At 38.2% G+C, this 16392-nt stretch overlaps 1 pseudogene; it reads right to left on the bottom strand.

Annotated features, from left to right (window-relative positions):
• LOC103701945 lies at nucleotides 1-11580 on the bottom strand (annotated as a pseudogene).
• Between the last annotated feature and the right edge of the window lie 4812 nt (nucleotides 11581-16392).

Raw genomic sequence — 16392 nt, 5'->3', positions numbered from 1 at the left:
TGTCAAAAATATTTGTAATACGTTCCGATTTACCAAATAGACTGATAATTCTTTTACAGCAATATGGCCAGTTTCAACAATTACAGGTTTGCTGATCCTTCATTAACAAAGTCTTTAGACAGTATATATGACCAAAAATAAAAAAAAAATCAGCAGACCGGCTGAAGAATCCCAACCATGCTAAATAACTTATACATAGCCATAGTAGTGTTCTGACTTCTGATAACTTGCAATAGAAACAACAAGAAGTAATGCGTTTGGTATCTTTGAAACTAATACCTGACCTGCAACCTGAAGTCTTAAAAAACTCTCGACCATCTTGGGCATGATATGGAGCTTGTAGCCCAATAATGGTTGACAAAAGTTTCAGTAACCTAGTAAATGTTCTCTCGAGAATTTCACGATGCATACAACTCTGCTACCTTATGTGATAATCCATCAACCACCTCATCTGCATGCTCAGAAATAGCCTCATCCTGAAAGAATAAATAATAACAAAAAAGTTTCCGTGATTTCAGTCGTAGATAGCGCAAACATATCAAACAGAAAAATATGCTCCTGAGAAAATCAAAATGTGCCAGTAAATCCTATTCACAACACTTGGAAAACAAGGTGAAATAGGTTTCTGCTCTCCATTGCAGGCCATTAAACAAGTCAAAGGACCAGCTCTAAGACAAGTTTAATCTACACTCGCCCAACAAAAATGTCACATCCCCAGAGACGAGATTCTGGCAGCAAAATTGCCCCTATAAAAGCTAATATTTATAAGTAATCCATTTATTAATCAAGAGATGGAGCATGCTGGGAAACTAATATTTTTATCTTGAACTTATACTTGTACAACATTTTTCCCTCTCCTGGGGAAAGTTGTAGTTTGTGTTTCTTGTCCTTCTGTTTGATAGGTACCAGTGGTTGCTAATATTGAATTCATTTATTCGTGCACTGGCATGCCAAAAAACATAGTCGACAACTAATTGAAGTGCTGTGATGACCAAAATCCAAGGTTGTGCAAAGTTTTGATCAGTCTCGAAGAGTATAATTCCCATGGATGAAACCTGACCAACCTTGGCCATATAAGCAGTCAGTTAAGAATATCTTAAACTCCGACCTCAAATTGTGCAAAAAAAATTCCAATTACAGAAGGAATGAAAGAAATTTAAGAGGTTAATTTTTCTATACTTACTTCTAACTCCCTTCTTCCATTGACAGCTACGCACTTGAAGCACTGATACTAGCACTCTTTATCAAGCTCCGGGCACTACAGTCTGGTTTGCTTATGCCATTTTCTGCAGCATATGCATGCTCAGATCCCTCACATTGGCGTGACCTCGGAGGGCTTTGACAGGTAGTGCGAGCAACTGAAGCTGCGGTCCTTTTCTCAAAATCTTTATTTTGATCAGCAGTTTCATCTTTCAAAGCACAGACCCCTCTGTCTGTTACAAAGGAAGTAACAGAACATATTTTAATCAAATGAATTAAAAAATTACCAACAATTCCATCTTCCTACATCTCATGTAAAGAATTTCATCGCCATGAAATGGAGTTCAACAAAGGTAGTAGGACCATAAAGAAATTGACTGATACTTGTATATAAGAATTTGCTGGTTATAACAAATAATACCTTGGCAAAGAGGCATGCTGCCGCTGGAGTGGAGTGCTTCTTTCTCCCTTGCCGTAGTGCTCTTCAAGATGTGCAAATTGTCGTTTAAAACGATCAACCCCACTGTTATTAGAGATTCATATGTGACAAGCAATAAGAATCTCATGTGCCAACCTTTGCATCTAGTTGCCTCATAATATGCGATCAAGGTAACCAAACAGAAAAACCAAGTAATGATATCGTTCAAGATGGTTAATTTACTTTAGCAACACAGAGAGAGCAATCATGATTTATGCCTCAATGAGATAATATTAGAAAACATCCTTGTGAGAACCACCACAAGAATCAAATCCTCTCTTCTTAATCACTACTTGTTGCAGCAAAAAATTGCCTATTATGATAGCATTACACCGTGATTGGTCAAGTTTTGCAACACATAGCTTCCACGAAATGAATTAGTATCAGTACCAGGAATCATGTTTGAATGCATTTGAAAGGTTTTTTTGCGCAATATGAATCAGTTTGAAAGCTAAATCACATGAGCAGAGGTCAATCTCATGATATTTTGCCTAAGCGCGAGACTAAGTTGTGAACGGTCAAAACAAGGAAAATTTCACCAGAAAAAAACTGCAACAGGAACCCTTAACCTGCCATTACTGGGAGAAGATAACTTGAACTCATCACTTTTCCAGTTCAATTAAGCAGTTCAGCCAGAGTTAAGGGCCAGGCCATTGCCCAATTAAGGTCCCAGCACAATCTGGGATCCTGGGAGGGGCAAACTAGAGACAAACCTAACCTTTGGCCATTTCTTGGCACAAAGTGGCTGCCCTGGGACTCAAACCCGCACTATTGCACTTGTCAGCCCAACCTTTTTTACCATTGCACCAAACAATGGCCCCTAGTCAGAGTCAAGAGAAGATAAAATTATATCTTTGCTATAATCAAAAGCAATAAAAAAAAAGTTACAAGTCGGTGATGAAAGAACCTAGACATGGAGGCTAGAATCTTTCAACGAGTACAATTTGACCAAAACTAAATATGCTGCTGATAGAAGATTCAATGTGAATGCTTTTCTAGATCAAAAGGAGAAACGTACTGCAACTATGCCAATTAGTTTAATAGGATATGGATTTTAAAACTTATGCATCAGATGAGTAAAATTCCCCAATGTCATATTTTCTCTACAGTTTCTGATATTGTTTATTTGAGCTCGCCACACCAAATGAAAAGTAGAAACAACGTCAAAGCCTATCTAGCAAAGTACATTGCATGACATTCTACATATATATATATATATATTATATATATATATATATATATAATATATATATTATGCTGTGATGGAATCCATTTATGTTATTAATTCCAGTGAAGCAAAGTAGAAACTAAATTGAACCCAGGGCTTGAGGATCCACCTCCAGAGCACTCTGTTATTCCCTTTGATGACTTCCGTAAAAGAGAGATCCAAAAATTTCAGAACTGATCCAAATAATCAGATCTAGGGTTTCATTGTAGTTCTAAATTAATCACCTAAGATCAGCTTGTGTTCACAATAAGTTCATAGAATCGCAATCCAACCACTCAGATAGTTAGCCTGTGCCATAAAGTTACGAGTCCAGGTGCCTCCAAGCACCTTTCATCACAATTCACCCTGCAATTATCATTTTCACAAGGGTTTAACATAAAAAAACTTGCAAGTAAGTGTCCAATGACAAGTCCTCCTTGTTTTTTGTTAACTATATCAACTCATTAGCACGGTACATGGTTTCAAAGAGTTTGGTCCTTTAGTCTAAGAATCATCTTCAAATTCCACAGTTTTGTTATTAATGATGGGAGGAAACAGCAATTTTCAAATGAGTGACAACTAGAACATTACTCATGAAAAAGCTGCGAAGTAAGGGATGCCTTGTAATTCATTAGAAAAAAGAAATGGAAGACCAAAGTCAAATGCAATGAGCCTTATCATGTTTGGACTATATTAATATTTGTAGTTCAAGGTTTGCATCCAAATCACAGGCTTATCTATAAGGCCTAGGCTTTCCTCTTGTTTAATCTTTCCACTCTTTTCCTGTTTATAGCCCTAATTAGCGATTTCACATCTAATGATCCAGGAGGATTCTCAGACTCAATGTGGACCACTTTGACCACTACGAGCGGGGTTGGATAGGATTCAAGAGCGAGATCAGTTGCATCGAAAAGTCGAGTCAGTCAAACTTTCGGGATTCCATAACTTGGTCATACGATGTCCGATTGAGATGGTCTTTTTTTTTTAAAATAGATATCTTTTCGAGATCTACAACTTAAGGTCAACATCCTAGGAGGTTGAATCAGGCTGAAATTCCACCATTTGGAATCCAAAACAAGCTGGTCAAACCAAAGTTTCCTTTTCGGGTAGAATTTGATTAGGCGTAGCTTCTCTATGCGATAAAAATCCGTACGAGGCCGACAGAAGCGGGAGCTTGACGTAAAAATCAAGATCTACCTCCTCAAAATTTTTAGCTTTTTCTAGAAGATTTCCACTAGAGATGTCTATTTTGGAAAAAAAGAGTCCTACTAGGTTTAGGAAGAGGAATCGATCCAAATTATGTTAGGACGGACCTTCACATTATAAATAGTCTATGTACCCTATTTGTTTAATCATTAAAAAAAAGAAAAGAAGATTTAAAGCCCTACTTTCGAAATTCTTCCATCTTCTAGTTATCTTCCAAGAGATTCAAGTTGAGCAGGTTGAAAAAAAATTTTCTTCTCCCCGGTCGGATCAAGGTAGTATCAGAGCTCCAGACCTCTATATCTGTGGGGCCTTTATTCATGATCCAAACACGTGAGCAATACAAACAATCAGGAGAAAGGTTATCCGTGCTTCAAGTACATCGATGGACAAAAGCAAGTATGGGCCACTAGTTCTTCCTCAATGAGTGATGAAGAGATAAAGAGACGTCTCATATAACTAGAGAAGATTGCCCAACTCACCGAGATTATCTCGAGATTGGCGATACATTTAGCACAAGCACCAAACAACTCCTGTTGCGAAGCTATCTCCTACGGCTCAAGATTAAAAAACCACCATCCAGCGAGGAGGATGAGAATGAGCAACCTACGAGTATGAAAAATCTCTCTTCAAACCGTTTAAAGTTGAGGCTCGAATCAAGATTCTTGTATATGATGGGATTGTTATGCAGAGAAGCTACATAACTGGCTAGACCAATTAGAGACATATTTTACTATCTATAGATACTCCATTATCCAGAAGGTAGCTTTTGCCCATCTCAAGCTTTCCAACCATGCTTTTACCTGGTGAAATTCGTGCATAAAGGAACAATGATGTTTCGAATCTAATATGGAACAAATTCAAAAGCCTAATCAAGGAGCACTTCTACCCTTCAGCCACAAGAAGGATTGGTGGATTAAGTGGCAGTACCTACGGCAGAAGTTATGATCAATTTATCCAGGGCTTCACCGAGTTCCATAAGCAAGCAATCTTTCTTGAAATCTCCCTTGACGATCATTCAGTTTTTATTAAGTTATGTTGGAGGTCTCTATGAGAACATTCGAAAGGAGTTAAAACTCTTCAATAGTTGAAGATATCAGCGAAGCCAGCATAAAAGCCACGAGGATTAAGGAGAAGAATCGGCCTAAAGAAGGTAAAAAAGATGACAATTTTAAAAAAAGGGCAGCGAAAAATCAAGCCATTAGGGAGAGCAAGGCAAGAAGCACGCCAACACGACTCGGACCAATTTATGTGATCATTGTAACCTCCGTGGACACACGAAGGAAAAGTGTTAGAAACTTCACCCCAAGCTGCGACCGAAGAGAAAGACATAGATGGATGAAGATTCCAAAAAGAAGAAAAAGATGAATCTCAATACTGTAGGAAATTGAGAAGCTACCTGAATTTGAATAAGCAAACTCCAAATTGAAGCCTGATGACGAGTAAACCCCGAGACAGGTACTGAAACTGATTTATAGAGGTGCAAGAGAAACTCTTCCCGCTTGAAGCTCCAGATAAAGCAAAGTATCATTGAGGCTATTGTAGATCCTAAAAGCCAGAAGAACCTCAAATCTGAAAAGCTGGTTCATAAGCTGGGGATGCAGACTAAGCCTCATCCACGTCTCTGCTCCCTTGGTTGGATTTAAAAAGATGTTGAATTGAAGATCACTAAGCAATGTACCTTCAAATTCGCTATAACTAAGAGTTATATCGACGAGAAAACTTGTGAAGTAGTTTCTTTGTTTGCCAGGTTATCCCTGGAAGCCCATATATTTGGGATCGAGATTGCAGTCTTCTACCGGCGTCTGAAGAAGTGTCAGTTCATGAAAAAACGAAAAGGAGTTTATGATCAATGCCTCCAGAATTACAAGAAAACATAGACTTTGTAATTGCTGCCCAAGCGAAGTGACTTGTTAATACCTGTAACAAGTTTGTGATGATGGTATGAAAATCTGATAACTACTTATGAAAGACCAAGCTCTCATTTTTTGATTTCATTGACCGATCTACGAGATCAAGATCGAGGAGTCACCATAGTCATCATTGACGAGGAAGGACATCAAGAAGCATCCCTACCACGAAATAGAGATGCAAGAGTAGAGCAAATAGCTTGCTGAGACTTAAGAGCAAAAAAGAGTCAGGCCAGAAACCATCTCCAAGCAAAGATAGATGGTTCAACTATGAGACGGGGAAGCAGGCATTTTTTACTCTTAGTTCTGATTTAACGGGAGCTTAAATCCCCTAAACAGGGGGAAGCCCTAATCCAGGAGGATCCTCAGACTCGATGTGGACCCATTTTGACCACTACGAGCGGGGTTGGATAGAGTTCAAGAGCGAAATCCGCCACATCGAAAAGCCGAGTCACGGCCAAACTTCTGGAGGCCATAACTTAGTCATACGATACCCGATGAGATGATCTTTTTTTTAAAAAAATTGAGTATCTCTTCGATACCTACAACTTTGTGCCAAGAGGTTGAATCATACCAAAATTCCACCATTTAGACTCCGAAACGAGCTGGTCAAACTGAAAGTTTTCTTTTCGGATAAGACCTTGACTGGCGTAGCTCTCGATAAGAATTTGATGGAGCGACAAAAGGCCGAGTTGATGTAGAAGTCAAGATCTACTTTCTCGAAATTTTTAACTCTTTCTAGAAGATTTTCACTATAGATGTCTATTTTGGAAAAAAAAAAGTTCTACTAATTTTAGAAAAAGAAATCCGACTTACATTGTGTTAGGACGGACCTTATATTATAAATAGAGGCTATGTACCTCATTTTTTTAATCATTAATGAAAGAAAAGGAGGTTTAAAGCCCTACTTTCAAAATTTTCTCCATCTTCTTTTAGTTATCTTTTGAGATATTCAAGTTAAGCAGATTGAAAAAAATCTTCCTTCTTCCCGATCAGATCATCTAAGAACATCTTTAAAAAATTTATTGCTTTATCCTCTACTACTGTAATTGCTAGGATTCATCTAATGCACATCATATATTGCCACATTTCCAAGAAGTAAAGCACTTAGTTACCCAATTCTGCTGGAATATATGTAAATATATATCTTAGTTGATGAGGAAAAAAAGATGTCACACCTTGGGTACATGAAACTAGTCTGTTCTCCACCTCGAAGACACTCTTGCAGCAGCTGAGGATGATATTCCAAAATCTGTTTGCTTTTCAAAAACATTCCATCATAAGTGAAAAGTGCAGTAGACATGACTGACGACACTGCATGAAGAATATGAAGCCGCAGCAGTGTACCTCTCGATAAATCAATTCTCTGACATCATCTTTTGTCAATTTCTTCCTCTCAAACTCAAATTCAAGTTTGGATATCGGTTGAGTTGATGGGTTCGCGGTCTACATTAGCCAGACCTTGGAAATATGGATCACCCAAAGCCTAAAATGTAAAAAAACACAGGTATCAGCTAAAAACCACGCACCAATTGACCTCTTAAATGTCAGATCACACTTCATCTGCGGTTGGATGAAGTAGTCTAAGTTGCCCAATCTCACCTCTTCGGCTGTAGGCCTATCTTTAGGATCGAATGCAAGTAAGCGCTCTAGTAAACAAAGTGCCAATGGATCTGCATTGGGGAACTTCTGCGAGAAAGGAACAGGTGGTTTTTTGCGCATGCTACTCAAATATCTTCTAGCCTTTTCATTCCGAATCTGAAGATAAAAAAATAATAATAATAATAACAATAGTAATAGTAGTAGAACTAATAATATTAATCATAGTAGTAATAATAATAATAATGAGAACACATTTAAGCAACAGAACCTTCGAGGCAAATAAAATATCAAAATACTAATGCACAGAGGTGCACAAGGCATACAGAATAAGGAAGAAAAACATTTGCAAGGAAACATGTATGCAGGTTTATTTATAAAGAAAATCAAATAGGAAATGGTAGTATAAGTTATATCCTGTATTAGTTCTACAAGGTAAATAGAAAATTGCATCTTTTCCCTATAAAATGCTGGTCACTGTCACTATAATCCTTGTCTCCTTTTGTAACCAAAGACAAAAAAATGGCTGTTTGACAGCATCTAGCAAATCAGTAACCTTATTCTTTATTTTATAGGTTGCAAGTAGTCAACAATATTTTCCTATAAAATACTGGTCTACTGTCACTATAACCCTCATCTCCTTTGTAACCAAAGCCAAAAAAACTTTGCTGTTTGTCAAAATTTCTCAGGACAGTATCTAGCAGATCAGTAACCTTATTCTTCATTTTCTAAGTTGCAAGTAGTCAACTATTGTAAGCTTTACATCCGGATTATTTGCATCCTGTTCAGATAAGAACACATTCTCAAATTATCCCATGCATAATTCATTGACTTCTGAAGAGTTTATTTCTGATCATCACATTTGTTCATTTTTTTCCTGTTTCCCTCTCTTTTCATCTTTCCTTATTTCATATATGCCTCAAGACTCAAAAAAGACAAAAACATAGTGGTAGGTAGAAATTTTATGCAAGCAAGTAGGCCACTCAATTGCCAAAATCATGTAACATAATAAAATAAAAGAAATAGGATAGAACCTTTACATGCAAAAAGGCAAACTAGTATTCCTCTCAACAACAGAGGATAGCTTAAATAAGGGATTCACATGGAAGCATATATTAGAGAAAAGAATGAATTTAAAACAGGGGAGAATAAGAACAAGAAGAAGACGACGAAGAAGAAGAGGTCCAAAAAGCAAGACATTGATGCATAAAGTCTAGATCATGAGCATCTGTTTGTGCTGAATGTAAATGGTGATAGAGATGGCAGACAAACCCTAGCAACAGCTTCAGATGAAGGAGTGCCAAGTAGATCAGTCATTAGATCCAACTGATGCACCACATTCTTTCCAGGAAATAATGGTCTTCCTGTAAGCATTTCCGCAAATATACATCCTATGCTCCAAATGTCAATAGCAGGGGTGTACTGTAAAATACAAATTTGTTAGTAATCAAGCATCTGCATGAAATATAACTCTTTTTTTTCTTCATAAGCATAGGACTAAAGGTCAGGCAGCAGGCTATCTAAATCATATGCTGCATGAATTGTAGAAGACTGTCAGCAGCGACACTTTTCCCACGATAGAAGCAGTGCCAATTCATATAATTTATGTCACAGATGCAGCATCTATTCATAAGTTATAGAGCATAGAAAAACAATATAAGAACTCCTTGCTAAATCTATGATTATTTTGTCATCCTATTGCACTGCAGCCATGCAACCACAGTTTAACATTTAAAGTTGCAAGTCCCCGGTATGGAGCATAATCATTGAGTTTGAGATACATATCAAGTACAACTAAGATAAAATTTGATAATCAAGTTATATGAGTTCAAATATAAGCCCAAAAGCCATAAATTAGTCTTACTTTGGAGAAGAAAGAGCCACATAGTTCAGGGGCACGATACCACCTTGTTGCCACATAATCCTAAAAACAAAATATAAACTATGAAAATCAACAAAAGAAAAACACAAATATCACAAACCTGTATTTGAAGAGAAAAATAAAATAAGTACAAGTCACCAAAAAATTTGACCACCAACAACAAATAAAAGCTAAAACAATGGTACAATGGAAAGAGTCACATACAGTCCAAAAAATAGCAGATGGAGTATCATTAAATGATACTCGTGCAAGACCAAAGTCGCAAATTTTCAATTTGCAGTCAGCATTCGCAAGTATATTCTTGGGCTTTAAATCACGGTGAAACACATTAGCTGAAAAAAAAAAAACATTGACAATCAATAACACATAAAATCTGAATGCACAAGCAACTATACTTGATCTGCAGGAATTTTTGACCTGTATGGATATACTTCATAGCTCGAAGAAGCTGGTACAAGAAGAACTGATAATGTTCTGGTGTGAGGTCATCGTTTGCCTTGATTACTTGGTGAAGATCCGACTCCATCAGCTCAAAAACAACATATATATCCTTGAATTCTCTCCGAGAAGGAGGAAGCATTATATGCTTTATTTCTACGATGTCAGGATGCCGGAGCAGCCTGAGCACCTTGATCTCTCTTAGAATGCGAGTGGCATCAGAAACATGCTCAAATACATCATTAATTTTCTTGATTGCCACCCTCTCGCCTGTGTGAGTGTCCACTGCAGCGGCAACCACCCCATAGCTTCCTTTGCCGATGACTTCTTGTATCTGGTATCGTGTTGCTTCGCCATACTCCGTGAAGAACTCCTTGTCAAGCATGCTCTGAACGATTCAAGATCAGCATGAGAAACTGTGACTAACCATACATATTACACATCAATGAGATCAAACGCAACAAAAAGAATAAAACAAGCATGTTCAACCTAGTCATAAAAGCAAGAAGAGCAAATGGGAAGCTCCTTCTGATCGATGCTACAAGAGGTTTAGAATATTTCCCAACGCAGAGGAAATTTTGGTAAGATGGCAATAGAAAAAATGTGAAAGGAAAGATAAAAATTGCATCTTTGGTTAGAGAATCGGATGAAATTAACTATCGAAGCAAAATTCTGGATTAAACGCGAAAGGGAATCTCCAACTTTGATTCCAGTATAAAAGACTGAGAACGAAAAAAGGAGTTAATGGAATCTAAAGCTCTTACCAAAGATCAGAAGGAGGTGGTGCTCTCTCTCTCTCTCTCTTTTTTTCTTTTTTTTTGTTGTTGTTGGATGTGGTGCTCTCTTCTTGAAGAAAAGAACAAGAAGAGCCGAGAGCCCCACCCCCTCCTTCTCGGAATTCCCCCACTTAGATTCCAATAAAAGAGAAACCCCAATTGATCGATTCCTTCTGAAAGGAACAGAAGATATGAATGACATCCTAACCTCATTAAAAAGAAGAAAGATTGGCAAAGTCCATGTTTGCATTTAAAAACCCGCAGATATGGACAGCAGACATAATGATCTACAAAATAAACAAACTTTATGACGTAAAATGGAGCGGAGTTCAAGATGAGCAAGGAACTCCGAAAAAGGTCAGAGCTCTACAGAGAGAGAAAGCGAAAGGTCAGAGCTTAGGGGGGAAATCGGCTAACGGACCTTCTTGTAAGAGTCGATCCCGGCCATTCGGGATCGTTTGGGGACTCGGAGGAGTGGGAGGCAGATGAGGGCCAAGACCTCGACGAGGGGGGTTTGGTCCTCCTTCTGCTCCTTGTCCGCCCCCTCGTCGGCGTAGGAGGCAGCGGCGGAGGCGGTGGCGGGGCACGGTTCTCCGCTCACGGAAGAGGTTAGGACGACATCGGTGCGGCCGGAACGGCGCTGGAACCAGCGACGGACGCCCTCGACGAAGGTGCCTCCCCCCATATAAAGGCAACGGCGGCGGTGCGGCAGATCAGAACACACCGCAGAGATCGCAGCATTGCCCGCCTTATCTCGCCCTAGTTTCGCTCCCCAACCTTCGCCATCTCTCGCTCTCCCTCTCTCTCTCTCTCTCTGAGGTCACTGGAGACGAAACGCGGAGGAACGTTCAGCTATCAACACTGGCGACAGCCGATAGATAAGTATATTTTTAAAATAATTATAATTAAAGCTAATAACGAATTTGTTACATGCGTGAACTGCTTTAAACCGTGACTTCTAAGCAAATCAATCCTCTCTGGTAAATATGTTTTTTTTCTTGGCACAGTAAATTTGTTTGCAGTTAACCCCAGTATTATATTATACAACAGTCTTGTTGAAGAAGATATTGGACTCGGATAACATGGATAACTAGCAGGAGAAAGCAAGATTAGTATATTCCGATGGTTTAAATTTTTAAGTGAAGTAAGATTTCAACATGTATATCAAATTCTACTACACTTGATTTCTTGTTCTCTCAACAAATCTCACAAGAAAAGACTCCATGATTTTTTTTGCATATTAGTCATTTCACTATTGTCTAGTATGGTATCAAACATAGATTGATTTTTATATATTAATCATCTTTTAATGCCCAGATTACGAGTCAATGGGCTAATGAAACTATCATTTATCAACCCTATAGCTTTCATTTGTATGAAATTTGATTGTTATCAAAACGTTTATCACTCGTTATTTACTAGCAAAACAAGGTTGGTGATTGGATAACTTAAAGTTGAATGTGAATGAATCCATTTTTACCGTCGACTGCCAGCATGGGATTAATTTTTCCTAGATTTATTGATTTTTTAGAAAAATAAAAGGAAATCATGGAGAGTTTAATGATCTGTTTGTGCAATATGATAGAAATATGTATGATACGCCTCCAAATAGGCTACAACTCACCAAAAGGTCCGACGAATTAAAATATGTCACAGTACTAACACATGGTGAATTGGGAGTAGCCACTAGGCTGGCCTAGCACCATACCGCGGAGCTTACATATAAGAAGCTCCCAACAATTGGCTGCATCCTAACAGAGGACCCAGTGATCATTGACATCCCGCAAATGTGACAGACAGAATGTTGTCCGTATGTAAAGCATTCATACCTGATGTCCAGGCTGTACTCCGGCTAGTCACTTCTAGTCGACCTGCGTGCTCTAATTTTCTGGTGGTAGGTAAGCCCCTCCATTGGATATACATAAAAAATGGAGAGAGGAAGAGGAGGCAGAGGAGGTAAGAAAGAAGAATACTTTAGCAGACTAAGAAACAATCTTCTCATGTTCCTTGATTACCACACTAGCTTAGGTATCGGAGGGTCCTCCGCCAGATACGTTCTAACTAAAAAACTTCTTTGCTTCGTGTTGTTTCAAATCGAAGTGCTACCATCCGACGAGGATCTCGGCCGCAGCGATCAAGCGCTGCTCATCTTCTCTAACTCCGACCAAACTAGCCGACACTCGAACTCTCCAGCGTCGTCGCTCTTCTTACCATGGTGCCTAGGACTAGTTAATTCTTAGCAGCAACAATGTCGATGCTAGCCCCCAAGTATGAATTGTGAATCTCTGTCGAGCTAAGCTTTTAAGGGACAGGTGACGGACTAATCTATCAGATTTTTATATTAGATAATAAATAAACTATTTGTTAATGTATTGGGCAACTTTTTACATTTCATTGCATATGCATCTCCCTCGTTCTTGACATCGTTTGAAAAAAAAAAAAATCCAATTTTATAGCATGGTTTATTCGAAGCTCATTTATCCTTGATTAACCCATGCACTCACTTCCTTCCTATTTAGTTTTTGGTCACAGGATAAAGTAGAGGCAACCAGGCAAGATTTGGATCAACCTGGACATGGGCAAAAATAAAAAAAAAGGGAATTTTGATAGAACTTGCATGTAGCAGGTTAGCCATTACTTCTACAATAAAGCAATCATTTACATTTGTATTATTCTTTTCATGAACAAAACATCCCAAGTCAACTGCAGCTTGGAATCCCAGAGTTAAGCATGGTGTATTAAAATAGTGATTAGATATTTAATGTAAAAAATTAGCAGCCGTTAGAAATTATCATGGCATCATCTCTTGCAACAAGCTTAGCCTACCCACTGTCCCGGCATGATGACCAATCCGTGCGGGTCTACGCATATAATTTGTCAAAGGTGTTGCTGTTAAGCAATAAAATTCTGTAGAAAAGAAAAGAGTTCCAAGGCGTGTGGTTGGAGCAATTTGTCCGGGAAACAGGCCAACTTGCTAACTTTCCGTCGCAAATTGTCAACCAAACGACAGAAATATCTTCACCTAGACTCCCAAATTTCCTCACAAGTTTTGGACTAACCACGTGTCAGAGCCTGTGCTCTTATATAATCTTTTATTTTTCTGATCTTGTTAGCCATACTCACATCAGTCACCATTACACCATAAACAAAAACAAAAAAACACAACTTAATGCCGGATGTTTCTTCTAGAGTGGGAGTGTCGGTCATTTCACTCACGACTCCTTTGATTTACTTAAAAAAATATCATTCAGTTACTTCTCTTGGGTACCCCCATCCCCTGGTTATCTTAAGGTGAACTTCGATGGTGGCTCGGCGGAGGATGGCTCCTCTGGGGGCGTGGGTTTTGTTATCAGGGACCATAGGGGCACTTTTATTGCCGCTGGGGGACGGAGTACTCTCGGAGGTTCGGCGGTGGGAGCAGAGCTGCAGGCTGCTTGGGAGGGTGTTTGGTTTGCGAGACGTGTTCTGGGGCAGAGAGACTCGTTCTCGAGGGTGACTGTTCTATGGTGATTGACTGGATACGTGGTGTGGACACATACGGTGACGGCCACCCTCTGATACGGGATACCCGGAGCTTGGTGCGGGAGCTGATTTCCTGTCAGGTTGTCCATGTTTACCGAGAGGCGAACAGTGCAGCAGATTGGGTCGCCTCCTATGTTGCCCGACATACCGGGGAGGTCTTCTGGTCTAGTTTGGATGGCGTTCCACACGCCTTATTTTGCTTACTTTTCTTTGATATGTCTGGTTGTATTCACGTTAGAGGTATATGAATGAAATACCGTTTTGATAAAAAAAAAAATATCATTTAAATATTTTTTTAAAAAAAAAGTATATTTAATTGATCAATAAAAAAAATATTTTACAATAATTTTTATTTGCTTGAGCATAAAAGAATTATATGAAATATGTATTATATTTTGATAAAAAAATATTAGCAATTTTGATGTCTTAAAAGTATTTTTCAAAAAAAATATCAATTTTTAACTAGTAAAAAATATTTTTTATAACTTTCTTATTTTTTATTAAATATATAAATTTTGTTTTTAAAAAATTTAAAATATTTTGTTCGTTTTTCCGTTGAACGTATTTTTCTTTCTTTGTCGTGATGCTCTTCTATATATATATATATATATATATATATAAACCCACGGTCATGTGCTAACCAGTTCGCGACGCCCGATCGACGTGTCATGTGGTCCCCACACGGAAAGGGGTCGTATCGATCGCACTACGAGGACCATGGATAAGGTCGACGCACCGACGCATCGCGTGCCGACACGTGGCACCGTTAGTTGGTTCTCCACTCGAGAAGATGACCCGAGACACGCGCCGATCTGGTGGCGGTATGTGAAGCCCGCACGGCAATTTCTTGCGTCTGAGCGGCCGTAGCTAGTCCATGTGCCCCATTATTAGGTAGACCGGTGGTGCTCAGACCCCATCCAAGCATTAAGAAAAAAAATTATTACCTATACTGCATGCATGCATGCACCACATGATCAGTCATGCCGTCAATTACGACCACTAATTTTTACACCAATACATTGAGATGCTTGCTTTGAAAAAAATTAATTTTTCACGGAAGTCAAAAGTCATCTTAGCTTTGCACACAGCCATATGCTTTGGAAAAAAAAGAAGTATATATACATCATATTTGGGTGCTTTTGTGGTTGGACTAGTTCACTACTGAATTGGTGGACATAATCAAACAAGTAATATTGCGTTCTAAAGTCGTCATCCACGATCCCCCTATACAGCATGAAGCACCAGCAGCAAGGCCAACCAAAGCTTCGTAAGAAAATATAAAATATATAAATAAATCTACTCCATCCTATTAACTTAAGTTTTTGGGACAAGTGGAGATTTCAACACGGTATCAGAGCAGAGATTCTGAGTTCGAACCCTATCTCCGCACTCTTTAACTTCATTATTAAAAAATTTCACATATTAGGCTCACCCATTAAAGGAAAGTTTGGCCCATATGTTCTAAGAATATGATTCGCTTTTAAAATTGAAGAGTGGAAGAACTCACTATCCATGGAAAAAACTCTCGTGAGACAGAGTATTCGTGGGAAAGAGATGATTTTGAAGATACATAATATTTCGAAAACATTGTATCTTTTCAGAAATCAATGTTTTCTTTTGAATAGTCACAACTTTTTTGAAAGAGGAATCCGATAAAAAAATATTTTAAAGCATTTAAAACAACTAAAATTTAGGGGATAAGAAAATTTAAATCTCTTTTAAATTAAAACTTCAACAATCCTCTAGAAAAGATTTAAATTTTTAAAAATTATAAAGTACAATATATGGGCAACTTATACTGTGCAATGGGTAAGTATCCTGTAGATTTGAACCTTACTTAATATTGATAGTATCCATCTGAAGCAATCATAGTAGATTAAACCTTGAATTAGGTCCTTTATCTCAGATTTCTACTTATCATACACACAGTACTGATTAATTGGATCTTTGTGCGATTAACACCATCTAAAAGTCTTGCACTTAGCACCTTGATTTTTTATAAGAATTTTGTTAGGGTTAACCCAAACTTCTAGTTGCGGCCTATACGACAATTCTCATATAGGTTAGTCCTCTGAGAATATTTGTGACATAATACTCTGCAAAATTTATATCTTAGACTTATTAAGAGTATAACTCAATTTTTCCAATATTTTTTTTATTAATAAAAGTATTCATTA

This window comes from Phoenix dactylifera, chromosome 6 (genome assembly GCF_009389715.1).
Source record: "Phoenix dactylifera cultivar Barhee BC4 chromosome 6, palm_55x_up_171113_PBpolish2nd_filt_p, whole genome shotgun sequence".
In the NCBI taxonomy this organism is placed as follows: Eukaryota; Viridiplantae; Streptophyta; class Magnoliopsida; order Arecales; family Arecaceae; genus Phoenix; species Phoenix dactylifera.
Note: the sequence above shows the minus strand (reverse complement) of the source record. Positions and strands in the feature narration are given on the sequence as shown.